The sequence below is a fragment of the Physcomitrium patens genome, chromosome 4, assembly GCF_059467195.1.
Source record: "Physcomitrium patens ecotype Gransden chromosome 4, ASM5946719v1, whole genome shotgun sequence".
In the NCBI taxonomy this organism is placed as follows: Eukaryota; Viridiplantae; Streptophyta; class Bryopsida; order Funariales; family Funariaceae; genus Physcomitrium; species Physcomitrium patens.
Window position 1 is genome coordinate 16,369,272 of NC_143413.1, and position 12,046 is coordinate 16,381,317.

Below are 12,046 nucleotides of genomic sequence, written 5' to 3' on the forward strand. Positions count from 1 at the left end.
AAAAAGATATGACAAGAATCATTCTAATCTTGCCTGTACAAATTTGGGAGCAATCTAAGTGTTGTTGTTGTTGTTGTTGTTGTTTTTTTTTTTTTTAAATAAAATAAAATAAAATAAAAAATTAGCATTTGTCTCTATTTTATTATATTATTATATTATTATTTTATAAAAAAACCACCACTTGAGCTAAGATTCCTTGATTTAAATTAAATTAATCCTTTTAGTCTTTCTAAAATAATTACTTTCTAAAATCTATGCTTCTTTTTTAAAAAAAATTCTTTGAAGTCATATTTATTGTAAGTTCTTTAAAATCCATCTATTAAAGAATTAAGCATAGTAATGGATTGTTGGTTCTTTAGAATCTATTAATGCAATGTCAAAGTGATTTTTTCATTATTAATTCTAATTTATTATATAATAATAATAATAAATAAATAAATAAAATACCCAAAATAATTTAATTAATATTCTTTTTTTGTAGTTAAAATCCTCTTAAAGCATTTAAGGAAATAAAAAACTATTAAAAAATAAATTAAATATAAAAATTATTATCTATATATTTTATTATTATAATTTTTTTAATAGTATTATTATAATTGGCTATTTTATTTTATATCTATTATTGAATCTTAAAAATCATTAATAAGTTGAGTTAATTATATCTTTATTGAATTAAAAATTCGCTTAAATTCTATTGCAATAAGTAAAAATTATCTTTGATTTGAATTTAAATTTTTTCAATCTTATTCTTAAAAATAAATACCTTTATTTTTATATTTTTTTATTCTACTATTTAGAAGGCTAATTTAATATCTATCAAGGATATAAAACTTGAAGAAAGAAATTCTCAATATACTCTTATATCATTCAAAATCACTAGAAAATCACTCAAAGATGATGTAGTATCAAACTAGAATGGCTATTGCCAAAGATAAAAAGACTAGAAAGTCTTGAAACAAGTCTAATGACTAGAAAGGCATTGATAAGAGTAGAGAAGGCTTCACTCTTGCCTCTATATATATTCTTAATTAGGAGCTACATAACAATGTTCTATAGGACCTCCAAAACATGTTGACTTTGTAAGACACATATCTTAACTTGCAAGACAAGTTTTTTATATGTGTGCCACATAGTTAGCTTATTCCATAAGCTATCAACATGTGCTTAACTTGTTGACCAAGTTTCTAATCTACCAATCAATTATACACATATGTTAAGTCAAAGCACCATCTATAAAGCTTCTCGGAAGCTTTTCTAAAAAATATTATAAAATAAATCTACTTTTACATACTTCTACTTGATCATATAGGTAAATATTAGAATAAATATATATGTCCATGATATTACCTCTCCTTCTAAAGACAAGTTCTTTAAGGAGCAGTCATCATATGTTAAAGAAATCCAAAATGCGGCAAATTATTTTTGCCTCATATTTTGATCTTTATTCTCTTTGAAGATGGTTAATAGGTCCTCTTAGGCACTGATAGTATGTCATATCAAAGCAAAAAGACCACATTGTTATTTGATTATTGTTGAGGCTTTTGTAACTTTTTTCAAATAAAACATTTGAAATATCTTCAAGAGCTATTCCTACCTCTAATAAAATCACCAAACATTGGAAGTCTCATTCAAGGTTGTAATACCAAACATATTATATTTTGTCATGTATTCAAGGAAGAATATATTTTTATTGAGGATCTTCATTTTAATTACGTCATCTTGAAGGTTGTGACAATTATAATGTCTCATCTAATAAATCAATAAGTGAAATTTCTTGAGTTGAATTTGCTAGTTATTGGTTTTCCATCTCCTTAGCGTCACAAACTTACAAAAGCTATAAACAAAGGTAGAAAGTACAATGCTATCTTCTTTGGATCTTATTTCTTTTACACTAAAGATTTTTTATTCTTCAACTTAGTTTTGATAGATGCTATTAATGAAAAACCTAAATTTGCTTTAATGCATTTGCAAGATTCTTTATTAGCTTCCATATGCATTGACTATTATCATATTCATGCTAATAAACAAGATATTCGAACCTATTTTGGCACCGCCTTGAATCTAAGACTTCTTCCACCTAGAATTCTTAATTATTATCCACTTCTACAAGAAGAGGTGGCATTTGTTTTTTTCTCAAGATATTCATTATCTTATATGGATAAAAAATAAAACACATAGAATATGGGATAGATCTTTATAGATTTCAGTAAATGCAATCGATAAGCAACAAGATTGACTTATTCACAAAGAAAAAAAGGTCCAAGCTTACAATAGTCCAACTTGTAATAAGAACAAATAGCTTTGATATTACAATGGAGTAACCATATCTTATCATCCATGTTAAATTACGGTTGTCCTTGTGATAGGCATGTACATAGATCTTTTATTATTGTTGAGCTCCCTTTAAGTGTGCCTTCATTATTGCATGTAACTTTGACAAATAGTTTACAAAATCTTCTGCCATAGGATTATCAACTTTAGAAAAGTCAAAAGTATGAAGTCATGGATGATAATCTTAATTGACAAAAAAAAAGTATTTGTTGCATAAAAAAATGTAATGAATTATTATATGTTAACTTTGCCAATGGAAAAAGAATTATCCAATCATCTTGATGATAATTGATGGTACACTTCAAATACTGTTTTAAAACTTCATTCATCCTTTCTATTTGTCTATCATTTTAAAGATGAAAAGTCAAAGAAAGCTTTATATCCATCTTTAAAATCTTGATATAAATTGAGTCTTCCTATCTAATATAATATCTTTGAATAATCTTTGATAGCGATAGATATTGTCAAAAAAAAGCTTAGCCACTTTTTTTTTATTTGTAATAGATTTTGTATATGGTATAAAATTTGTTCTGTTAATAAAATGATCTACTATCATAAATGTAAAATTATACAAACCTAAGATTGAAAGATCTATGATAAAATCCATAAAAATAAAAGAGCACGGTTGTTTTGGAATAGGTAATGGTTGAAGAAGTCTATAAGATCAATGACAAGGAGTTTTGAATCTTAAAAAAATATCACATAATTGTACAAAGTCTTTAATTGCCTTCTATATTTCAGGCCACTAAAAGCCTTTAAATATTAGCTCCAAAGTCTTATTGTATTTAAAATATTTGGCTGCTGAAAAGTCATGTCAATCTTGAAGAATATATAAGCATGCTTTGTCTTTTGAAATATATAATCGTTCCTTGAAGTAGAGTAGATTATTCTTGAATTCAAACTTGGAAGTATCATAATATTTAGAAGAATTATTCTTGCTATTATGAATGAGAGACTAAAAAAATATACTTGATTGAATTTGCTTGATAAAGATTGAATCAATAGTCAATGTTGATTTTATTTCTCAAAGATGAAAATATTTTGGCTTCAAGAAAATTATTCTTTATTGATCAAAAGCTGCATTTTTTTCTTTTGGTATAAGATAAGAACGTCTAGAAAGGTCATCTAATAAACTTTGTTATTTTCTAAGTCTATTGGTGAATTTGAAATCAAATCTTGATAAAGACATATTTCAATGGGTTTAGTGATGATTCAAAATACAAGCCAACATGAAGTATCCAAGGTTCTTGTGATCCACATACATAGTAACTAGACTTGAAGCACCATCTAAATAATGATGTCATTCTTCAAATGAATCCATAATTACAACAACTCTTATTTGTGGATTTCATAGTTAATCTCAATTGTCAAAAAAAATTTGGAATGAAAAGCTACAAGATAGAGCTTATTATATGCTTTTATTTGTCATAAAACAACACATATAGTAAAATTTGATGCATTTTTTCCCATAAAGAATGCCTTAAAAAAATTTATGTAATAAAAAATTAGTATGAAAATAAATATTGTCTTCAAGGCTTCAAAAGATATTTTAGGTTCTTTGTTCCATTGAAGTTTGTCTTTACATATCAAACGTGAAAGAAGAGCTATAACTTAAAAAAAGTTCTTGATAAAGATTTGATAGTAATTGAAAAATCTCAAAAAACATTATACATCTCTAACTGTTTTTGGGACCTTCCAATCCATGATAGTCTAGACCTTTTTACGATCCATTATTAATCTTTTGTTGAAAATAATATATTCTATAAAATCAACTTAATTAGTGTAGAATACACACTTTTCTATCTTTGTATATAATCTTGCATCTCTAAATTTTTATAACATATAATGAAGATGAAGTTCATATTCTTTTATATTCTTAGAATAGATTAAAATATCGTTTAAATAATAGATAATAAAATAATCAAAAAACTCACAAAAGACATCATTCATGAGATGTTGAAAAGTAGCTGGTGTATTCATGAGTCCAAATGTCATGACATTATATTTAAAATTTCTATACCTAGTTCAAAAAATAATCTTCTATTCATCACTGTTTTTGATGTAGATTAAATTGTATGCTTTTTGTAGATCTATTTTTGTGTAGATCTTTGGTTCATTAAATTAGTCAAAAAATCTTAAAATCAAAGGTAGAGAATACTTATTTTTAATAGTGATCTTGTTAAATCCCCAATAATCTATGCACATCTATAGAGATCTATCTTTTTTCTTTACAAATAAGATAGAAGCTCTTTCTAGAAATTTTGAACATTGTATGAAGTTCTTAGCAAATTTCTTCTTAATATACTCATTTAGTATAAACAACTTGTTTTGTGATAAGTTATAGATTGATCTAAATAGTGGTTGAACTTCTTTTCATAGATCAATTGAATAATCATAGGATCGATGGTCTAATAGAATATCTATATTTTTTTTTAAAAAAAAACGTCCTAAAAATCTTGATACTAGCTAGAAATATCATTTAACGTCTTTCTACCATTAAAAATGGATGTGGCATATATAACAAAAGATGGACCTTCTTTTGTCATATGCATAAAAGCTCTTGTACCTAACAATAAAGATTTGGATGTATTAGACTTATCTATTACTTCATTATTAAGATTTTGAATTAAACTATAAGAAAAATTAAGGTTATAAAAATTCTAACATATTTTAGGATTATATTTTTTCATCCATGATAATCCTAAAATAATTAGATTAGAGAGAGATCTTATTATATTAAATATTATTATACCATTATGATCTTTAATTGCTATATCTAAAAAAAAATCTCATGAGTAACATCTCCAAAAGATAACATATGAACATCTATAACTTTTATATGTATAAGTTTAGTTTTCTTGCTTAAAGGTATTTCTTATTTCTTGACAAAATCTCTATCTATAAAACAAGCTAAGGCTCTTGAATTTAATAATATAACGACTTTGTGATTTTTAGGTCCTAAACATACATCTATTATAAAACAAGGTGAAGAATTTGAGGAGAAAATAAAACATTTATTAGGTGTTGCACATGATATCAACCACACAATCCCTATTGTAGTTGAAAAAACTCATTTTTTAACACATTATCCTCTTTAGCAATCATATTCCTCATTTTAAGCTTGCATTGCTTCTTTAGATAATATTAAATACTATATTTAGCTTCTCCATAATATAAGCACAAATCTTCTTGATGACATTGAGTCTTTTTTTCTTCAATGAGGGATTTAAAATATATTATATCAATTTTTATTAATTTTGGCCTTGATAAATAAATTTCTAAAAACTTAAGAACTGCCATGATTATTTGGTTTATTATTTTTTAGTCAAGTATTTATTTTTAACACCTTTCAAATAATTAATTATCGTATGCAATGGCTTGAATAATAAATTATTCCAAAAATTCTACTTTTGATATTTTCAATAACAAATATTTAATGTTATCCTTCAATCCATATCAAAATTGATTAATAAAGACTTTATCATTCCAATTTACATTGCAAGCAACATTTTAGAATTCAGGAGCATATATCGAAGGAGACTGTGATTTTTGTTGTAAAGATAAAAAAAACTTGGTCTTTGCTACTCTTTTTCAATCAATTTTTCCAAATGTAGCTATAAATACTTCTAAGAATGAATTCAAATTATAAAAGAGTCATAAATTCTTTTCTATTAATGATACAAATCAAGAAAATATGAACCCAACTTGAGTAAATCCATTAAGGTATTGAAAAAGATGCAATTTTAGATAGAGCTTAACTTATTGCAAAAATCCTTGAAATTTTGATCTCATTCCATCAAACTTATCAAGCATAGTAATCCATATCTCCATCGTACTTGTAGAAGCAAAACTTCTTAGATTTGGTTGTGAGGTCAATCTACTTGCTTCTTTAAATTGTACAACTTCTTGCAATATATTTTAAACTTCTTCTATAGGCATAGGATTAGTGTTTCCATGGTTGGCATCAGTAATGCATGAAATTTCCACTCTAAGAGTATTGATCAGTTTGATAAGATCTACAATAGTTATAAATCTATTTTTACTATCATTAAGTATAGCATCTATGATTTTTTCTTCTATTTTAAATAACTTAAAAAATCCAAAAGTCAAATTAGAGGTGGATAATCCACCACCTCTAATATTGAATGAAAATTTCTACAAAGAAGGATAATCACATGTCTTCAAGGAAAAAAAATTGGTATTTAAAAATTCAATAATTTGTTTGAAGGTAGATAATTCACAACCTTCAAAATATAACAATAGAAGTAAAGTAATTCACTTACTTCTAAAATAAAATAAAAACAATAAGTTAGCACTCTTGTCAAATTATTAAGGATATGAACCTCAAAAAAAGAAATTCTCAATACTTTCTTATGTCATTTAAAAGAACAAAAAAATTACTCAAAGATGATATAGTATCAAACTAGAATGGCTATTATCAAAGACAAAAAGACTAAAAAGTCTTGAAATAAGATTAAGAACTAAAAAAGCATTGATGAGAGTGGAGAAGGCTTTACTCTTGCCTTTTTATATAATCTTAACTAAGAGCTATGTGGCAATATCCTATAGGACCTCCAAAATGTGTTGACTTTTTAAGACATATATCTTAAGTTGCAAGGCAAGTTTTCTATATGTGCACCACATAATTAGAATATTTTTTAGAATCTTCTAAAAAATATTATAAAATAAATCTACTTTTACATAATAAATCTATTTTAGATAAATATTAGAGTAAATATGTATATCCATGATAATATTATTTTATTGTTGTTTCTCTTTTAAGATATTTAAATTAGTTATCATTTATTATTGGATTATCAAGGCATCTATATTGGCTTATGCTTGCTATTGATCTTTCTTGACTTATTGTAATAAATCACATCTATAACTTCTACAGATATAATGTAGAAGTTCATTTTTTCTACTTAAGCAAAAATAACTTAAAAATATAATTTAGGCTAAAATAATCAATTAAAAATTAGAAATTAAACAAGGTTCTCATTAACTATTGATATAGTTTGTTCAATCAAGCTTTTTGTGATTTAACTCCTAGCATATTTTTTGTATATTGACAAATAATTTGTATTTAATAAGTAAGAAAAATTAATTTATAGCAAATCAATTTTTAATAAATTTCTTATTATTGCATAGATTTTTAGTTCCAAAGTATTTTTAAAGGTTTTTTCAAAGTTAAAAAGTTTAGGACTAAGTTTAATTATTCTAAAGATATGGTTCTTGGTGATTTTAAGTTGAGATTTGATGATTTTAATATATATTATATATGGACTTGAATCCAAAGTTGGTATTGTTTAAAAAATTATTCATGTGGTAGTTGAGTTAGCTTTCTATATTATGGTTTTATAACACATGTAGAAAATGGCCCAATATTATAAAACTAGTATTTATCTTTTTGTGTAAGTCACCAAAATTTACGTAAGGACTCTTTGGTAGTTTGCATTGAATTAGGTGGGAATATTGGTGCTAAAAATTAACTACTTCTTTATATCTTTGACAATCTCTTATTTCTAAAAACCAATAAGAGAGAATGATATTGGTTATCAAGACTCTTTACAGGCATATATAATAGGTTAAATAGAATAGGTTGTTGGAAAGCAATTATTGAGAGTCCAATATAAGTTAGTAAGTTTCTAAGGGAATGGTTGTGGATCATTGAACAATCTGAAGTGCAAATTTTCACTGAAGCATATTTTAAAGCACCAACATATACGTTTAGCAAGAATTTACTGCCGGTTCAGCGGTTATTTCATGAAGAAATACTCATGCACAAAAACAAAAAAATAAAAAATAAGAAAAATCAATCAATCGGTACAGACAAGCTGTGGACATTGTTAAAAAGTAGACGGACTGATGATAGATACTACCTTCATTCCACCACTCGTAGATCAACTTGATCATCCACCATGCCTGCAAAACCATTTGCTGCAAGTTTTGTTTCAGCACAAGGCACGTGGGGAAAAACTTTCAGTGCATCAACCCCCGTCAAGTGTGGCCGGATCGGCAGGAACGTAAGATCAATGACATAACCCAAATAGCACAAGGTGAAAAGATATATCGCTCACGATGAGTCAGAATACTATCATGTTGCTGAGGAATGAAGGTTAACCCCTACCGCTGCGTACAGTGACGCGCTACTTGTATCGAGCGTCGTACGTGATCACACAACGAAGACAGAAAAAGAAGGAAGAAAAGAAAATACAACGCTCCAATGAGAACCATCTCTAATCAGTTCTCACGCATTTGGAGTGTATGCATGTCGGAAGCGAAGACTGGAGTACCAAAAACCAACATGGGTTCACGTCCAAATGCGGTAATGGAGGAATTGCAGATCGTGATTGGAATCAAACGCCATAGACGGTCTGTGAATCCCGAGTTAGACGAAGACGATGTCTTAGCTCGACGAAGGAGAGGCGCTGTGCATCACGATCAGTCTTCCAGTTAGTAAATCATGCAAAGAGTTTACTAAAAAAAACAGGAAAATGTTGGTGATGGCCAACCTTCTTTGAGATGAGTTGTCTCGGAATTGTAACAACCAAACTGGAGATTGATTTATTTTATTTTTATATATTTTATGTAAATGATGACGATGGAAATAGTATCTATTTATTAAACAACTCTAAGAGATTAGATAAAGTGTTTTATTCCTGAAATAATGAATAAAATGTCAAATCCGAAATCAAGAAGTGAATGAATAAATGTTAAACATATATTTGAATGCAAATGAGAAATGGAGTTATTTGATGATGAGTAGAAAAATGTTGATAGAATATGTATTTTCACGTGTTCTCACAAACTAGAGAATGTTGTATAGATCAAATATGTTTGATTTGCTGCCAATTTACAATTATAAGTGAAGGTAAGTAAATCATTATTAAAGTGAAATATATTTATATATATATATATATATATATATATATTTAAAGTATAAAGTTAATAATGTTCTAAAAAAACTTTTAATAAAATCTTAGTAACAAGAAATAACATATAAATATTTTAGAGAAGAATTAAAAGTTATATATATATATATATATATATATATATGTGTGTGTGTGTATGTATGTGTGATATTACATTACTTTTTAGATTTTTATTAAAAAAATAAATAAATATTTTAACTATTATTAATATAAATTTTAAGATTTTAAAATAAAATCACTATATTAAATTAGTTATTTATATTTTATGGTATATTTATCAATCTACTATATCAAGTATTAAGCATCAAAATTTAGATTTTTTCGTGATTGTTTATATTTTTTTGAAGATATTATGTATATATATATATATATATATATATATATTTGTTTCATAAAGAATTTTGAGATAGATAAGATGTTGATATAGATTGGTTACTACAAAGTACAACTAGTGCATATTGTTCTTATTGTTCTACCATGTTCTATATTTCAAACAAGTTTTAAAAATGTTTTTGCTTAAAAAATAAAAATGTTCTTAAATCCAAATATATTTGGAAAGACTTGCACTTATATTTAATATGCAAGTTTTATTACCTTCATTCAATTATCATCATGTTAGAAGCCTTTAGTTGATAAATAAAATTAATTATATTAATTTTAAAATCTCTTAATTACATGTTGATTTGATATATTGATTCTTTTCTTAAAGCCAAAGATATTTTAGATAATATACTTGGTGATTTCTATAAGGTTTCTTAACATTAAAAATAGATTAGACATATAAATTTGGCCATCTTCTTTAATTTGACCCTTGACCAACAATATTTACTTAATTTTTTTTAATAATCTTAGAAATTATTTTTATTATTGGTTTGGCTTTTAGAAGTTAAAAAAGGTATTAAGGCTCACTTAATGAATTAATTTATAAATATCCATTTCATTTTATCTTAATAATATTATAGAAGGTTAAAAAAACTATCTCAATCTTATGTAATAAACGTCTAAATTAATAGAAGTAAGTAAAAATGAGAAAAAAATATACTAAATACATCACATCTTCCTTAAGAAACTTCAAAGATGAATTTTAGACAAAAAATAGATTTAAAGAATCCTATAGACATGCCAAATTAATATTAAAATTTATATTTTAGAGTTCCAACTTTAATAAAATCATATTGAAAGTAATTTGCAACTTTAGGATTTATATAAAGCTTCTACAAATCTTTCTTGATGGCTAATATACATAAAAATAAATAAATAAATAAATAAAAATGAGGCCATCCTTAGTCTTATCAATGCCCTAAGTTTTAGTCTTGATTCATGACTCTTAAGTTTTTTTATATTCAGCAATAGACATTTTAATCATTTTTTTATTTTAAATTCATTTTTTTCTTTGCTTATTTTTTTAGTAACAAATGAATATGTTGTCTCTAAAAGTTTTGTTTAGATTTAAATCCTAAAACTTTAACAAGACCAACATATACAATAATATAATTTAATCTTTTTAGATAAAAAGTATGTATATGTATATATATATATATATATATATATATATTTATATATTTTAAAATATTAAGATATTTTAGAGGTTAATAATTACTCTATTCTTAAATGATATTATTTTTTGAATATGATATATTTTACTTTATTATATAAAAATTCTCAAATCATTATAATTGTGACAAATTTAGCAAAGATGAAAATTGCCATAATGTAAAGATTGGAATAAATGAAAGATTTGATGCTTCAAATGTAATAATTTTTTCTATCACATCAATTATAATCAAGAATAATTCATCAAAAAAATATAAAAGTAAAAAGAAATTTAATAATTACATCGCCTCAAGTAATTCACTCAAATAAAATTACAATAATTAAAGAAAAAAATATTTATTTTAAAAAAATTATAATAGTATTAAATCTTATTTTAATGATTTATTACATATGTATAACTTTTTTTTCAACTCCAATGTCTTGTTTATCTTATCTAAATATTTCAAATTATATTTATTAAAACTTTATTTAAGAGATCTATTTTTTCTTAATTTTTATCATTTTTAGAATAAAAAGATTATACATTAGATACCATTAATGAGTTTTAGAAAAAAATTGATCTATATAAGAAAAAAAATGATGCAGTTTATATATTGATTAATAAAATCTAATTTTATTTTTAATAGAATTTTTTTTAGTCCATGTATACATAACAACTTCAATAACTTATTAATGTCAAGTCCAATAATGTTGCACTTATTTATCAAAAAAATTATTGATTATACCATGATATAAAGAAATTACTATTTAATTTTTTGGTTTTTCAAATTTTAAATTGAACCATTGATTTTTTTGTCACATATGAAAACCAATAATATAAATTTGATTAGAAAGTTGTAATCTAGTATTTTAATACTTCGATATTTGTTTTACGAATTCTACTACTAACAAAGATATAAAATCATATTTAAAAGATATAAAAATTGATGCTCTTTGATTTTAAATTCCTTCTAAACAAAAAAAAAAACAAAACAAAAAAAACAAAAAAAACAAAAAACTACATGTCAAGACGAAGAATTGTACTTATATTTCTAAGAACCAAAACACATTGCTCAATATCTTCAAAAAAAGAAATTAAACTATAAGACAAGAAATGCAATTCTAAAAATAAATGTATTAAGAAAATAAGTCCATCTAAAAAAAATTTAAATTTTAAAGATAGATTTTTGTAGCATATTATTTTATTAAGATATTTTATTATATTTTAAAAATTAGCTTATTTTTTA